This window comes from Entelurus aequoreus, linkage group LG21 (assembly GCF_033978785.1).
Source record: "Entelurus aequoreus isolate RoL-2023_Sb linkage group LG21, RoL_Eaeq_v1.1, whole genome shotgun sequence".
Classification (NCBI taxonomy): domain Eukaryota; kingdom Metazoa; phylum Chordata; class Actinopteri; order Syngnathiformes; family Syngnathidae; genus Entelurus; species Entelurus aequoreus.
In genome coordinates this window covers 13,952,422-13,971,126 of record NC_084751.1, presented here as the reverse complement: position 1 = coordinate 13,971,126, position 18,705 = coordinate 13,952,422, and the positions used below count along the sequence as shown (strand labels likewise).

At 40.2% G+C, this 18,705-nt stretch overlaps 1 protein-coding gene across 3 annotated transcripts in view; it reads left to right on the top strand.

Moving 5' to 3' along the window:
- Positions 1-18,705, top strand: part of LOC133638425 (astrotactin-2-like) — a 910,889-nt gene that overhangs the window by 202,598 nt on the left and 689,586 nt on the right. The window lies entirely within an intron of this gene.

Below are 18,705 nucleotides of genomic sequence, written 5' to 3'. Positions count from 1 at the left end.
GTGTATGTGCTTCACCTCGGGGGGTTCACTGTCGGTGCTTGGGAAAGCGGACACCAGCCGCGCTAACACAAACCGACAGCCCGGTATGTGGTCGGTGGATAAGGACCATTGCGGTGTCGCCGATGTATTACGGCTGATCTTTTATGAGTCGATCGCTGCCGGGCTGAGTCATGCGGCGCGTCAGGTGTGCCTCTGGGTGAGAAATCCCATTTTGTAACACTCCAATCCGGTTTATTTGCTGCCGTTCATTGTCACATACTTCTGTCACATACATACATAACACTTCATCCGGAAACTCAAGTCTATTTAGATTTGTTCACACTTCCAAACCATTTTAACTATTGTCATAACTCCAGGCTTTGTTGCAGGATATGTAGCGAAGCCTGATTTTATATTTTTAGAAGCAGTGTTGTGCACTTCAATCAATCACAATATTCTGTTTAGGGTTTTATGTCGCCGATTCTCCTTTGTGGAGAGTGGGGTGCACAGATTAAGTGACCACAGATGAGGCGCTAGCTGTTCAAAGTCGGGACCCGGGGTGGACCACTCATCTGTGCATCGGTTGGGGACGTCTCTGCGCTACTGACTTGTCTCTCTCTCAAGATCTGTGGTCTGGATCATGTTTTTTGTTATTTTCTGTTAGATTAAGATTAGTGCCTGTTTTTGTGCATCCTTGTTTGTTTTAGTTTCCATGCCGACTGATTAGTTTCACCTGCCTCATGTGTTCGGGACACGCACCTGCTCTAATCAGAGACTATTATTTAAAGGCCTACTGAAAGCCACTACTACCGACCACGCAGTCTGATAGTTTATATATCAATGATGAAATCTTAACATTGCAACACATGCCAATACGGCCGGGTTAACTTATAAAGTGCAATTTTAAATTTCCCGCTAAACTTCCGGTTGAAAACGTCTTTGGATGATGACGTATGCGCGTGACGTCAATCGTTGAACCGGAAGTATTGGTACACCATTGAATCCAATACAAAATAGCTTTGTTTTCATCTCATAATTCCACAGTATTCTGGACATCTGTGTTGGTGAATCTTTTGCAATTTGTTTAATGAACAATGGAGACTGCAAAGAAGAAAGTTGTAGGTGGGAACGGTGTATTAGCGGCGGACTACAGCAACACAACCAGGAAGACTTTGACTCGGATAGCAGACGCGCTAGCCGATGCTAGCCACCGACCGCACGGATGATCATGGTGAAGTCCTTAATCCTTCCATCGATCGCTGGAACGCAGGTGAGCACGGGTGTTGATGAGCAGATGAGGGCTGGCTGGCGTAGGTGGATAGCTAATGTTTTTAGCATAGCTCTGTGAGGTCCCGTAGCTAAGTTAGCTTCAATGGCGTCGTTAGCAACAGCATTGTTAAGCTTCGCCAGCCTGGAAAGCGTTAACCGTGTATTTACATGTCCATGGTTTAATAGTATTGTTGATTTTCTATCTATCCTTCCAGTCAGGGGTTTATTTCTTTTGTTTCTATATGCAGTTAAGCATGATGCTATCACGTTAGCTCATAGCTAAAGTGCTTCACCGATGTATTGTCGTGGAGATAAAAGTCACTGTGAATGTCCATTTTGCGTTCTCGACTCTCATTTTCAAGAGGATATAGTATCCGAGGTGGTTTAAAATACAAATCCGTGATCCACAATAGAAAAAGGAGAGAGTGTGGAATCCAATGAGCCAGCTTGTACCTAAGTTACGGTCAGAACGAAAAAAGATATGTCTTGCACTGCATTCTAGTCCGTCACTCTAACGTTCCTCATCCACAAATCTTTCATCCTCGCTCAAATTAATGGGGTAATCGTCGCTTTCTCGGTCCGAATCGCTCTAGCTGCATTGAAAACAATAGGAAAATATGAGGAGGCAAACAACTGACTACGTCACGCTACTTCCGGTAGGGGCAAGGCTTTTTTTTATCAGAGACCAAAAGTTGCGGACTTTATCGTCGTTGTTCTATACTAAATCCTTTCAGCAAAAATATGGCAATATCGCGAAATGATCAAGTATGACACATAGAATGGATCTGCTATCCCCGTTTAAATAAAAACATTTCATTTCAGTAGGCCTTTAAGCCTGTCTTTGACAGTTAGTCGTCCTGGCGTCATTGCTTGTTTTCATGCGTTACCACATAGTTCATGCTGCTCGTTTCTTACCACAGTAAGTTTTGTTTTTGCTATGCCATAGTTCATGCTAAGTGTTAACGTCTGTATTTTCTGCGTTAAGTTTTGAGGCTTTAGCTTCTTGTGCGTACAGCACACTTTCCTTTTGTTTTTGTCTTTTGTGATGTGTACGATTTTGAATAATTAAATATGTTCTTACCTTCACGCCTTGTCCGAAATAGTCCGATTGCATCCCGGGAGAACAATCCTCGCAGTAAGCTGCGAAAACCCCCTCGTTATGACAGTCTCCACTCAAGATGATCTCCGGCTGGCCCCACTATGAACTGGACTTTCACACTATTAACTAGATCCACTCGACATCCATTGCACCGGTCGCCCAGGGTGGAGGTCCCCACATCTGCGGTCCCCTTCAAGGTTTCTCATTGTAGCCCATTGAGTTGAGTTTTTCCTTGCCCTGATGTGGGATCTGAGCTGAGGATGTTTTTGGGGGGGCGTGGCCTGCGGACCTGCAGCGAAGCGGGGTGTGCCAGGACCGGCTTCGAGATTAGCGACAGGTGCGTAGATGGCCCACCTTGGTCTGATTATCTGATCACCTGTCGCTCTGTTAAAAGGCAGCAGCCAGAGAGGAGAAGGAGGGGGGAGAGAGAGCGAGAGCGAGACTGACTCAGAGACAATGGCTGAAAAACACAAAAAGAGACGCATATTGAAAAATAAATCATTGATCAGAACTATGAACGAAGTTGTCATGTCCGTGATTGGTGGTCTGAATAACCCGGAAGAGCAAGTCTTCCACAATGTCCTAGTGGCTTGTGCAGCCCTTTGAGACACTTGTGATTTAGGGCTATATAAATATACTTTGATTGATTGATTGACTTTGATTCCGATTAGGATCATCCATGAGTAAGATTGGCCGTTACCTGCCGATCCCATGTATTTATTGTAAAGTGTACTAGTAACGGGAAATACCACACATACGTACGCCAGGCTAGTCTTCCTGGGGTCCTTTTCAAAAGTTCAAAGTAAAATAATAATACACAGATCCAGTTACAAAACATACACAAATCCAGTTACAAATAAAAGAAAGGAAAAATGAAACAAAAAGTAAATTCTCAAAATAATAAAATACATTAACAGTACACAGATACAGTTACAGAACATACGCAGATCCAGTTACAATAAAAGAAAAGAAAAAGGGAAAGGAAAAAAAAAAGTTATCAAACTGATAACATGAAAGATTAACTCTTAAGTCTAAAAAGTGACTTTACATATTTCTTAAATGCTTTTTTTTTTTACTGGGAATAGTCCTAATATTTAAATGAAGCGTATTCCATAATGAAATGCCTTTGTATACAACAGTGCTTTTCATTGAATTAGTTCTTGGTCGTGTCAATGCAAGTATACCTTGAGTTGAAGCTCTGGAACTGTAGTGGTAAACATCAGCATTATAACCAATCTGCTTGAAAGGAGCTGTAGGGTACTTGTTATGAATAATGTTTCAAATAAATAACAATAAACTGCTGGATAACTTATGAATAACCTTCAGCCATCCAAGACAAGAATGCATACGGTCCACACTCGATCTATAAGAACAATCAAGAGTAAGTCTAGCTGCCCTATTTTGAGCTGTTAGTAATTTTGTAAGATTAACCTCCGGGTGCAGAAGCCCAAATAACTGAACAATAATCCAGATGACACAACACCAATGTTTGTACTACCTGTCTGCGAATTGCAGGTGTTCCATACGTAGCACATTTTCCTAGCAGCAGCGATACTTCTACCCAACTTAGCGACAATTTGATTGATATATTAAAGTATTACAGAAGGGAGTACTAGCCATACCAATACTAATACAAATACTTTAAAATATACACAAATATAGTAGAACCTTGATTTACAAACGTCTCTATTTGCGACCTTTTCGGTTTACAAACCTTTACGTCGTGCCAAAATCAGTGGTCTAGTGGTTAGAGTGTCCGCCCTGAGATCCTAGTATATATTGACTAATGTGGTGTTTTAGACTGCAATATTGTTCAATTAGGGGCACTTAATACTAGGGATGATGTTTGATAAGAAATTATCGAGTTCGAGCCCATTATCGAATCCTCTTATCGAACCGATTCCTTATCGATTCTTTTATCGAATCCAGATAGGTTGTTGTATATGGAAAAAAACACAATATTTGGTTTAACAAAAGCTCACTTTTATTTTATAAGAAAAAAATAAAATAAAATAAATACATAAATATTGACTGTTACCCCCCTAAAAAAATACAATAAATAAATATTGACTGTTGTTACCCAAAGTATATTAAGTGGGATTTTTCAGAAAAACAAATACCGTATATACAGTAACACAAAAACAACCTGTCTCTGTGATCACTATAGGTGTATAAATAATAATATAGTGTTAAACAAAATCAGTTCGTTGGGCACAAAACTGAAAATAATACAGCTCTCCAAAAAGTGCACTTCTGATGCTATTGGAACATACTAACTACACACACTATGACACTAAGAACACCACAGTCATCAATCAACAATTCTTCCCCCCTTACATGAAAGCGAAGCCTGGCAATAATTGCATATTGCCTGTTCTGCGTGTTGAGGTTATACAGCTTGGCAGACAGCTAACAAACAATCCAAAGCAGATTAATCCATTTAGGCTCTGTATTGTTGTTGATCTTGCTTTGTCTTTTCCTATCTTTACTTTTGTCTTGCACTGGACTGTTATTTTTAATTTTTTTAACTGAAATACACACAATGACAAATGTATAAGCTATGTGATTCAATTAACATACTGAAATGTAATACACAATATGTAAATATTAGCTTCACACAAATATACAGTACTATCATCAAACAAATACTTCTGAGTGTTGAAACTATTTCGATGGTGGAAATACACGATTGGCAGCCATTTTAAGTCCTCAAAACATCCATTGAAACAGTGCACAAAAATTGTTTTTCAATAAACATCATAGTATCAAACTTAAACACTTTCCACCTTAATATTGAGTTACATAAACAAGTTAAACAGTTTACTTACAGACTTATCTTTTCCAAGGCTTGTAAGAGCTAACACAACTTGTCTACTTCTCAATTGTCTCAACCCGGAAGTGCCCAAACTAATGACGCGTAGTATTTTCATATCGCCACAAGGTGTCAGTAAGAGTCTACAATCAAATGGGCATAACATTGCAGGTCCCACAGGGCATTTCCTGTACGTGGGAAGGGATTCGTTCCCAGGGATTCGAATAAAGAACCAACTCTTTTTCTTTACAATAGTGGCCTCGATAACGGGAACCGGTTCTCAAAAAGGGATTCGAGTCCATGGAATCGGTTCTTTTCTTATCGAACAACCGGGAGAACCGATTTCGAACATCATCCCTACTTAATACACACATCTAGCTTGTTTTGTTATTGTGTGCTTAGCTTGACTCATACTGTACTAGTTTATAGCATTCCATGTTTACTTTTTGTAAATGACTTGATGAAAATACAAGAAAAGACCAACGTTGTGTCTCTACTGGAGGAAATGTAGATGAGACCTTACTGTCCAGCTTTGCACAAGTAAATACGCCGCAGGACTGCTTGTATCGGACATTTTGCATGCAAGCTGATATCCAATACTTTAACCAGTACCTGTTTTTTTTGTTTTTTTTTGCTGTAGGATTGTGACACATGGAGTACTTTTACAAGTCATCAGTTAACAACAAAACAAATGTGAGATCACCCACTATGATTGGGTCAACTGTTTTTGGGGGACTTTTGAGGTACATTTACCCTGAAAGTGATTTGAATATGGTGCACACCATAATCGAAAGCCCGGGAGGGGCACAAGCAAACAACAGCGTCTCCTCCCGCTTGATTGCTTTCCGAGGAGAGCTTCCGACACCCCACTGTGCTGGCGTAAGACTTAACGCTATCAGCAGGAGAGCTGCTGCTGTTGCAGCTCTGGCAGGGACTCGCTTCCCCGCCATCAACTGCCGAGGTTCAAGTGTCTTGTTCTGCTGCTGCTGCTGTTGTTTGCTGCTTTGCAGTGGGCAGCTTTTAGCCCAAAAGCAGTAGAGATGGTGGATGGAGTGTGCAGGTGCTGTAATAACTATTATCAGCTTGTAGGATGATAGGGGCGTCGGTGGTCAGACTGTAAGTTGACACCTTGCTGAAATGCCCTTTTAGTGTACGTACAGTACGGGACCATGGTATTTTTAGAAACTAATTTCCCGTCAACATTTTCCTCCTGTTTTACCCTCGTTAGGATGTAAGATTGAAGCACAACATTTGATTGTTGCCTTTTTCTTCCTATTGTGCCGGTTGGTGATGTAATCAGAAGCTATGTCCATGTAGATCAGGGGTCCCCAACCACCGGTCCGGGGACGCAATTGCTACCAGGCCTCAGAAAAAACATTAAATAATTTATAAACGACGGCAATTTCTCCAACTTTTTATTTTTTTATTAATTTTTTTGTCCTGTCCAGCTTCTCAGGCAAATCATATAGTTGATGTAGATGCCCATATCGGCTGTTCAGATTTACTTTACAAAAGAGAAGTGTAGGATTCTTCTCTTGTTGCCTTATTTGTATTTGACTATATTAAATGTATTTATATTATCATTTGGTGCAGTCGGGCCGGAGCAGGAGGGGATAGAAAGAGAAAAAAAGGAAGACAGAGGGGGAAATTGTGCGGACAAGAGGGGGATTAGACAGAGCGACAAAAACAACGACAGCAAAAACAACAATAACAACAACAACAACAACAACAATAGAGCAACATCAGCACATACGATATGTACAAATATGATGGTAAAAGTGATAGCAAAGAAGCAGTTATCGAAATAAATAATAATACAGAAATTACAATGACCATTTTTACACTACAAATGGAGCAATACAGATACCAATAGAAATAGCGCTATTGATAATGTACAGTAACAGTAATTTACCTCTATTATCAACAACACAGTTGTTCAAATGCAACAATACATATACGTAATGATAACTAGAGATAAGAAATGAATACCGAAAAATGGAGGGGAAGAAAGAGAAGCAACCTATATTAACCTTGTAGATTGTTATAGTAACTGTAGGTTAAGCTTTGTCAGTGTGCCATGTGTTACCCAGTTTCCCCTAGGGCATGGGTGTCAAACTCTGGCCCGTGAGGTGATATCAAATTAACACTAGAGCTGGCCCGCCGATTATATACAGCGGCGGTACGCCTTGCTTGTTCAATATTTAATGCAAAACTTGTTTGGGTCCCTATCAAAAAGGTTAATTTGTTCAACCTTGGCCCGCGGCTTTGTTCAGTTTTAAATTTTGGCCCACTCTGTATTTGAGTTTGACACCCCTGCCCTAGGGCAACAACGTTAATATATGTTCGATGAAACGTGGTTATGTGCATGAGTGTATAGGGCTGTAACGGTACGTGTACTTGTATTGAACCGTTTCGGTGTGGGGGTTCCGGTTCGGTTCGGAGGTCTACCGAACGAGTTTGCACACGGATATATTAAGTAGCCTAACGCTAGTTGTGTAAACAATGCACACCGAGGCACAACACACGGCATGCTAGCAGCTAACGGGCTACAATAGACTGACCATACGTCCTCTTTCCAAAGGACATGTCCTCTTTTGCGGAACTGTCAGGGCGGAGTTTCTTAAATGCCTCAAATGTCCGGCATTTTGAGTTAGGGTTGTGTGTATTTTCAATGTACGTTCAGGGTTAAGAAGGGGTTAAAAACAAAACAAATTGTGCACGCAGCAGCATTCGTGAGGGAGGGGCAGAGACAGAGAGAGCGAGAGAGTTATGATGAACGCGCATGCGTCGCCAGGCTCTGCTTTTTATCCATAGATTTATCAGATTACATTTTTTATTATCTATAGCAGGGGTGTCAAAAGTGTGCCCCGGAGGCCATTTGCGGCCCACAGCTAATGTTTTAAAGGTCCACGGCACATTCTAAAAATACTATTAAAATAAACAGAAACATAACAAAAGTGAAATAAAAAAGCTTAAAGGTTAAATGTAATTTAGAAAAAGTTGCAATGTTGACTAATAAAACAAAGCCGTTTTTTTTCCTTTCAAACTGTCATTGCTCAAAACATAATATTGAATCAAAATCAATGTTGTTATGAATTATTGACCTATCCAAGGTTCCGATTACTTCACATCAAATATTCCACTAAGAAAAATATTTTTGGTGGAAGATTTTGCAAATTTGGTAAATAAATAACCCAACAATTTATATTTTGTTGTTTTCTTACTGTACCGAAAATGAACCGAACCGTGACCTCTAAACCGAGGTACGTACCAAACCGAAATTTTTGTGTACCGTTACATCCCTAATATGTACAGAATGTGTATGTGTATGTTTGTTCAGTGAATGTATATGTACAGTATGTATAGTATTTTCTTCAACTTAACGCGCGGCTTTTAAACCACAAGCGGCTCTTTAGCGCCACCCTAGTGGCTCCCTGGAGCTTTTTCAAAAATGTATGAGAATGGAAAAAGATGAGGGAAAAAAAAATATTTCTTGTTTTAATATGGTTTCTGTAGGAGGACAAACCTTCCTAATTGTTAGAAATCCCATTGTTTATATTAAACATGCTTCACTGATGAGAGTATTTGCCGCGCGCCATTTTGTCCTGATTTCAGAAGTCCTTGAACGCACCATAGTTTGTTTAGATGTGCAACTTTCCTTGATGCTGCCACAGAAAGACGTGTTTTATGCCACTCCTTCTTTGTCTCTATTTGTCCATCAAACGTTTTATGCTGTGCGTGGATCCACAAAGGTGAGCTTTGTTGATGTTGTTGACTTGTGTGGAGTGCTAATCAGACATATGTGGGGACAGCGTGGGAAAGTGGCCGTGCCAGCAACCTGGGGGTTCCTGGTTCAATCCCCACCTTCTACCAACCTAGTCACGTCCGTTGTGTCCTTGAGCAAGACACTTCACCCTTGCTCCTGATGGGTGGTGGTTAGGACCTTGCATGGCAGCTCCCACCATCAGTGTGTAAATGTGTGTGTGAATGGGCGAATGTGGAACTAGTGTCAAAGAACTTTGAGTACCTTGAAGGTAGAAAAGCGCTATACAAGTATAATCCATAGCCCATTTACCATTTGGTCACTGCATGACTGCAAGCTAATCGATGCTAACATGCTATTCATGCTATAATGCATCATTATGCCTCGTATTTTAAGTATATTTGAAGTCATTTTATTTGTAGTTTCCGTTTCCTTCAACTTGAACACACACATCTTTACCTTTGGCCATTCTAAGCCAGTAATTTCCAGGGGTTATCACACCCTCTGAAAAGCTTCCATTTTAGTAATGTTTTCCAATGTTGTAAAAATGTGTAGAATAAGTATTACATTTCAACATTTCTGTCAACAAAGATTTGCATCAGCCTGCGACACATAGTCATTTTGATAGTAGGCTAATATAGCTAATATAGACATTTACATCATGTGTTGCCTTCATTATAACAATTTGTGGAAGTCGCTTCCTAGCGGTTCCGCTGATCACACACGTCACAGGAGACCGGCATCCAGAATTGAACAAAGTTTTAATACACATCAATAGTTTTTCGGTATTTGACTTTTCAGTCTCTCAAAAGTCTCTCCAACTCTCCCCTCCCCCTGCTGTTCCTGACCGCTACTGTTAAAGACAACAGGTGATTAGACAACTCGTACGACCTGGGAAATCTAATCACCTGTTCAGCTGTGTCTCGCCGTTGACACTGCCACACACCCGTCTGATGGTGCTCTGTCCTCAGCACCATGGACAGAGACGGTGACCTCTGCTCCTGCAGGCAGTGCTGGCCACACCTCCCTCCACACACTTATATAAGGCTTTAAATTTTTTGCAGCTCCAGACAGATTTGTTCTTGTATTTTTGAACCAATATGGCTCTTACAACATTTTGGGTTGCTGACCCCTGCACTAGACACACCAATAAGCTTGTTTATAAGTGTACAATAAAACTCCTCATAGGAAGTTGCTATTTGTTATATTTGTTATATAACACGTTTATATTTGTTAGTATAAACGTGACAGGTTGTAGCCATAGGCTGGTTTCCATCTGCATCTCATTGCAAAGAAACACGCCCAGGGCTCCCACTAATTCAGAATTATAGTGAGTTGTATTTGTCATGCACTTATTTTTGCTGTGTTTATCTGGCACAAGTGGAAAGCCGGTCTCTGAAAGTAATGCCTACATTAAACCGGTAGGTGGTGCAAAAAAGGTTGGGGGCCACTGATGTAGATGATGACGTGCCATTCCAATAATAACATAAAGGTGGTCATTTGGATGCATTATTTCAGCATATTATACTAAAGGGTAAGCTATTGGGTATGTTTATCAGACATTTTAGATTATTTCTGAATAAAGTACAGTGTTTTCCGGACCATAGAGTGCAACCACTAAATTTAAAATAAAATTAAAAAATCATGTATAAACCTCACCGCACGTTGCGAAATGAGTCCTGTATACACAACAATTTTGTAAATGTTTATTGACATACCTTAATTGTTTCCAAACGGTGTCTGTAACGCGACAGTAAAACGGCTGATCAAACAAAAGAGAAGTCATCGTCACGGACCCACTAGCTAGCTCTCCAATCAGCTAAACAGACTCCTTAACTCCACAGTGACGTTTCAATGAATTTACTGAAGAATGTGTGACACTGAAACAAAAATAATACGATTGTAAGTTAATAATACTAACACAGACACTCTTGAAAGTGTTAGCATATTAGCTAAAGCTAACAGCAATAGCTTCATTAAACTAAGATATTTGCTACATATGCATGAAAACACTCCTACAGACATCACACACAATTTTGTTTATGCTAATAATTATTAACTTAGAATTTAATGGCAGCAACACATTGCAAAAAAGTTGGCACAGTTGCATTTTTACCACTGTGTTACATGGCCTTTCTTTTTAACAACACTCAGTAAACGTTTGGGAACTGAGGAGACCAATTTTTTAAGCTTTTCAGGTGGAATTATTTCCCATTCTTGCTTGATGTACAGCTTAAGTTGTTCAACAGTCCGTGGTCTCTGTTGAGGCGCAGGGGCGTCCATGATAACGTTGCTTGGATGGCAACATATGTTGCTCCAAAACCTGTATGTACTTTTCAGCATTAATGGCGCCTTCACAGATGTGTAAGTTACCCATGCCTTGGGCACTAATACACCCCCATACCATCACAGATGCTGGCTTTTGAACTTTGCGCCTATAACAATCCGGATGGTTCTTTTCCTCTTTGGTCCTGAGGGCACAACGTCCACAGTCTCCAAAAACAATTTGAAATGTGGACTGGTCAGACTACAGAACACTTGTCCACTTTGCATCAGTCCATCTTAGATGAGCTCGGGCCCAGCGAAGCCGGCAGCGTTTCTGGGTGTTGTTGATAAATGGCTTTCGCTTTGCATAGTAGGGTTTTAACTTGCACTTACATGTAGCGACAGCCTGTAGTTACTGTCAGTGGTTTTCTGAAGTGTTCCTGAGCCCATATGGTAATATCCTTTACACACCGATGTCATTTTTTGATGCAGTACCGCCTAAGGGATCGAAGGTCTGTAAAATCATCGCGTATGTGCAGTGATTTGTCCAGATTTTCTGAACCTTTTGTGAAATCCCTAAATTCCTTGCAATAGCTCGTTGAGAAATGTTGTTCTTAAACTGTTCGACAATTTGCTCACGCATTTGTTCACAAAGTGGTGACCCTCGCCCCATCCTTGTTTGTGAATGACTGAGTATTTCATGGAAGCTGCTTTTATACCCAATTGTGGCACCCACCTGTACCCAATTAGCCTGTTCACCTGTGGGATATTCCAAATACATGTTTGATGAGCATTCCTCAACTTTCTCAGTCTTTTTTGCCACTTGTGCCAGCTTTTTTGAAACAAATTCCAAATAAGCTAATATTTTTGCAAAAAAATAATGTTTTCCAGTTCGAAGGTTAAGTATCTTGTCTTTGCAGTCCATTCAATTGAATATAGGTTGAACATGATTTGCAAATCATTGTATTCTGTTTTTATTTACGTTCACACAACGTGCCAACTTCACTGGTTTTGGGGTTTGTATATTCCTGTTAGCATCCAAGTCTGTTTACCTTTGTTGGACCTCATTCAGTGTTCACCTGAAATTAAATCGTATTTTGGCATCCAAGGCATAAATCACAAGTAAATAGCTTGTCCTGTGTTCTATGAAACAAGCCAAATGAATTGTGCTGCTGTGTAGTTTTTCAATTATTTGTGTTTATTTTGTTTGAAATGCCAACCTTCTGCTTTGATAAGAGGCTACTTTATATCGATCGCCCAGGGGTACTGCCTTATCCAACTGGAGGGAACCAATTCGACTGACTCGACCTTTTGGAATATTTGCTAAACGTTGTACATAATACAAACTATAGGACAGGATAGGATAGGTCTTTATTGTCATTGCACAAGTACAACAAAACTTTGTTTTCAGCACAAACCCGTTCAAGATTAGACAAACAAACAGTGTACAGGGTTACAGAACAGGAACGCTGATGGGTCGCCACAAGGCGCCCCTTAAAAGATGGTAAAAAAAAGGTAAAACGCTGGTGAAGGATGAGTAAAAAAATACAATCTAGACTGGGCTACTAAGGGGGCCCAGTCTGGAGTGGGAAAAAACCTCCATAGCAAAGCACATATACATATTACAACATACATCTCGAGATATCTAGCAACAGAGGGAAGGGAGTGCGGGGTCATGGTGGTGGGCCGCAGCTCTATGCAGGTTATATCCCATATCATTAATCATGCTATATGTAAAAAAATAGGCGTGAGGAATTATATTTGTTAACTTAATTAGGGAAAATTGCATCTTCGAAATACCCTTGCGGATTTGGAGTACCAGTATGATTTCATAGAGGCTCACTGACTTTAGGGCATGATGAATAATGATCGATTTGGCGCACTAATGAGTTGCAGTAAATTGGGCAAAGACAGGTTGAGGCTGTTTAAAAAAGCAAAAAAAAAAGCAAGCCGACGTCAAATGACTATAAGATTTTGTCGCATTACTTTCTGTCGGCTCTTAAAAAGATTAAGATGGATTTGAATGAAGCAGGTTGTTGTGGTACAGCATCAATTTCCATTCATAGCTTGTAGTTGGCTTGGAACCACAGTTTGCTTGTAGACTTCGTAAACTGAAGAGATTAACACTTTGTTTCCACTCCCTTGCATCATTGATCAGTTTTCTTTGTCTCTTTTTGAATGTTATTGTCTTCGACTGCAGCCTCACCAATAACTCATCTCCGCATTGGTGAGGTTTTGACGTGAGTAATATCAAAGGACAAGAGGGGGACCATCTATCACAAGCCTGGGCAATTATTTTGAATCGGGGGGGCCAAATTTTGGGAAAAAAAATGTGTCTGGGGGCCGGTATATCTGATTTTTAGGAACACTAATACAAAACCTCACAAATAATGTATAATTCAATGATAAAAACGTTATGACAGATCGCCTGAAAAAACGGAATGGAATTGTACATCTTTTTATGAATGAGAATGTACATGTAAATAAAAAATGTGGAATTTACAATATTCACTATGAACAATAAAACACTGAATATTGACAACATATGAACGTTTATACCCCCTCTCGATCAATCAAAAGAAACACAACAAAACCGCAACAAATACAGCAAAATATGAAAAAAAACACCTACAATCTGATATACCTGATATATCACTAAGCTTTTGATCTTTCTTGTAAAAATCTCCTTCCGCGATTGTACCTTACACCCGCATTTCAGGCTGGCCGCTCTGGAAACACTCTGTGGAAAAGCTCCCCACCCACACTGCTTGGTGCCTGCTCTGAGCTGCTGTGACGTAGATTACCATAGTAACTAGTATATCATGCATGGGGGCGGCATGGCGTAGTGGGTAGAGCGCCCGTGTCAGAAACCTGAGGGTTGCAGGTTCGCTCCCCGCCTCTTACCATGCCGTTGTGTCCTTGGGCAGGACACTTCACCCTTGCCCCCGGTGCCGCTCACACCGGTGAATGAATGTTGAATGAATGATAGGTGGTGGTCGGAGGGGCCGTAGGCGCAAATTGGCAGCCACGCTTCCGTCAGTCTACCCCAGGGCAGCTGTGGCTACGAAAGTAGCTTACCACCACCAGGTGTGAATGAATGATGGGTTTTTAACATGTAAAGCGACTTTGGGTACTTAGAAAAGCGCTATATAAATCCCAGGTATTATTAAAAGCGCAGATTCCAACCATTAAAAATACTTTGTATAGTTCAAGACTTACGGTCATTTGAAAACATCACTGCACATCATAATGACAGCTACGGTTTCGATCTTAAAGATCTAAAAAAAATTATTTCGGAATGTCTGGCGGGCCAGATTGAAAAGCTTAATGGGCCGCGTGCGGCCCCCGGGCCTTAATTTACGCAGGTCTGGTCTATCAGGACTCAATAGCATTTGGTGCGCCACTTCATGGTAACGAAATGCAATGTTAAGTATGGACGGGTGTTATTCACATTCACAATTTGTTTAATGAACAATGGAGACAGCAAAGAAGAAAGCTGTAGGTGGGAAGCGGTGTATTTCGGCCGGCTGTAGCAACACAAACACAGCCGATATTTCATTGTTTACATTCCCGAAAGATTACAGTCAAGCTTTACCATTGGCCTGTGGAGAACTGGGACAACAGAGACTCTTACCAGGAGGACTTTGAGTTGGATACGCAGACGCGGTACCGTGAGTACGCAGCTGCGGCTTCCAAACATTTGATCGCTTGCCTGTACGTGCGTGCCGCTATGTGCATGTCACGTACGTAACTTTGGGGACTTTGGGGAAATATATGTGCTGTATGAACTTTGGGGAGGTGAACGGTACTTTGGGCTGTGTTGTGCGGGGGGAGGTGTTTGTTATGCGGATTAATTTGTGGCATATTAAATATAAGCCTGGTTGTGTTGTGGCTAATAGAGTATATATATGTCTTGTGTTTATTTACGGTTTTAGTCATTCCCAGCTGAATATCAGGTCCCACCCGCCTCTCACAGCATCTTCCCTATCTGAATCGCTTCCACTGCCCTCTAGTCCTTCACTCTCACTTTCCTCATCCACAAATCTTTCATCCTCACTCAAATTAATGGGGATATCGTCGCTTTCTCGGTCCGAATCGCTCTCGCTGCTGGTGGCCATGATTGTAAACAATCTGCGGATGTGAGGAGCTCCACAACCGGTGACGTCACGCGCATATCGTCTGCTACTTCCGGTACAGGCAAGGCTTTTTTTATCAGCGACCAAAAGTTGCGAACTTTATCGTCGATGTTCTCTACTAAATCCTTTCAGCAAAAATATGGCAATATCCTGAAATGATCAAGTATGACACATAGCAGGTCTATTCTATCCCCGTTTAAATAAGAAAATCCCATTTCAGTAGGCCTTTAATGCTCTAACTATGAAAATATTCAATTCAATACAACTTCGCTAAAATGTGTTTACCATGGTCAAGCCTGGAACCAATTGGTCGCGATAAACAAGGGACAGCTGTGTAGGTATGACTATGTTCTTTACTGTGCAGCCTTCTGTCCTAAGACAAAACTGTGAATGTATTTGTTTTTGTCTAGATCAGAGTACCGAACCACAAATTCAAACTTAGCCTTAGTTCTGTGGCATTTTCCAATACGGACATTTTATCCAAAACCACCTTTGCTGCACTTGTTGCCTGCGATCTCTTGTCACTTCCTATCTGCCATGAAGTCTCCACAGTCCTCTGCAGCTTTTCACTAATCTATTTGTTTTTCTTCCTTTTCATTGTCAACGTTGTCACTAGTATCCAAAGCCTTTGGCTTATACAATAAGGCATTGATAGCGAGACTGGGCTCATATGCTCAAAATAAGCCTCTTAGGTAAATAAACTATCACGCCAAGTTGACTCACATTCCCCAAACCCTCCTATATTGTTTAGCTAGAAAAGGGTGAAAAACAAAAGAAGGGCACCAAGGCAGTGGGATTAAAGTCGTTGGAGAGTTACAAATTTATATATTTTAATTCAGCGTAGACGGGAATTTAGAAGACTTAAGGGATCATCAACGTTTGGATTGTTATGGATTAGCTGCTGTTGGGAACAACCATCATAGCTCAATTTTCTAAAGAGAACACGGAATATAGTCTGTACTTTTGTGTTTTTCAACAAGGATTTCTCTGCAGACAGTATACATTTTTTGTAATATTCATACGGTATAGGACTATACTGTACCAATTCCAAAAGTTGCTTTGACCAGATACTATTTGAGTGATTTGTCTAAAGCTTATAGTCTCCTTGATGAACTGCATCATATTCGACTGAATCATAATGTTCTCAATAGGTATCAATATGTTTCTGTCATTGGTTGTCAAGCAAATCAAATGTTAGTTGACAGTGGTGTTCCGCAAGGTTCTGTTTGAAACCCGTTTTTTTTCTAAATGTTTTATTAATGATGTACCTCAACTTTGCTGGTTCTGTCATGCTCATCTCTATGCTGACGACACTGTTATTTACAGTTCCAGTTCTGATACATCACAAATCAAGCATATTTTTCAACAATATTTTAATGCGGTACAACACTGGTTTGATAGCAACAGGCTTGTTTTTAATATGACAAAATCATGATCTACAAAACCCAAAACCAGTGAAGGTGGCACGTTGTGAAAATCGTAAATACAAACAGAATACAATGATTTGCAAATCCTTTTCAACTTATATTCAATTGAATAGACTGCAAAGACAATATATTTTAATGTTTGAACTGAGAAACGTGTTTTCTTTGCAATTAATCATTAACTTAGAATTTAATGGCAGCAACACATTTCAAAGAAATTGGCACAGGGGCATTTTTGCATTGGCAATTGGCATTGTCTTGCTGAAATAAGCAGGGGCGTCCATAAAAAATCCACTATATACAACATATGTTGCTTGGATGGCAACATATGTTGCTCTAAAACCTGTATGTACTTTTCAGCATTAATGGTGCCTTCACATATGTGTAAGTTGCCCATGCCTTGGGCACTAATACACCCCCATACCATCACAGATGCTTGCTTTTGAACTTGAACTTTGCGCCTGCAACAGTCTGGATAGTTATTTTCCTCTTTGGTCCGTAGGAAACGACGTCCAGACTCGTCAGATTACAGAACACTTTTCCACTTTGCATCAGTCCATCGCCGGCGGCGTTTCTGGGTGTTGTTGATAAATGGCGTTTGCTTTGCATAAAACATAGTTTTAATTTGCACTTACAGATGTAGCGACAAACTGTAGTTACTGACAGTAGTTTTCTGAAGTGTTCCTGAACCCATGTGGTGATATCCTTTACACACTGATGTTGGTTTTTGATGCAGTATCGCCTGAGGGATCGAAGGTCCGTAATATCATCGCTTACGTGCAATGATTTCTCCAGATTCTCTGAACCTTTTGATGATATTACGGACCTTAGATGGTGAAATCCCTAAATTCCTTGCAAAAGCTCATTGATAAATGTTGTTCTTAAACTGTTGGACAATTTGCTCACACATTTGTTGACAAAGTGGTGACCCTCGCCCCGTCCTTGTTTGTGAATGACTGAGCATTTCATGGAAGCTACTTTTATACCCAATCATGGCACCCACCTGTTCCCAATTAGCCTGTTCACCTGTGGGATGTTCCAAATAAGTGTTTGATGAGCATTCCTCAACTTTCTCAGTCTTTTTTTCCCCACTTGTGCCAGCTTTTTTGAAACATGTTGCAGGCATCAAATTCCAAATTAGCTAATATTTGCAAAAAATAACAAAGTTTACCAGTTTGAACATTAAGTATCTTGTCTTTGCAGTCTATTTCATTGCAAATCATTGTATTCTGTTTTTATTTACAATTTACAGATTGTGCCAACTTCACTGGTTTTGGGTTTTGTACATTATGATGTTTGTTACAAAATCTCACCTGATTTGCTCATTAATTTTAGCTGTAGAACACAATTGGCTTAATCCTAAATCCAGGCATCAGTTTCACTGGGCCTTGTTTCATTTTGAATGTATCCACATACATGTTTAACCCTACTTAAAACATATTTTGGTTCAAGATACGGCTCAAGATATTCTCTCAGACCAGGACTGGGCGATATGCACCAAAACTGATACCCTGGTATTTATAGGCTGAATGACGATATACGATACTGTTTATACCGGTATCTCAAACAAAACGTGCACGATGCTTAAGATTGCCTAAGTCTTTTATGGCTAGATTACCAGTGTTGAGAGTATTCAGGTTACTTTTTCTTGTAACATGTTGCTTATTCTTATAATTAGTTAGCCGTAACTATTTCAAAGCAGTTTTCATTAATTTATATATGAGTTGGGAAATTGTTTTAGATGTAAATATAAACGGAATACAATGATTTGCAAATCCTTTTCAACCCATATTCAATTGAATGCACTACAAAGACAAGATATTTGATGTTCAAACTCATAAACTTTATTTTTTTTTTGCAAATAATAATTAACTTAGAATTTCATGGCTGCAACATGTGCCAAAGTAGTTGGGAAAGGGCATGTTCACCACTGTGTTACATGGCCTTTCCTTTTAACA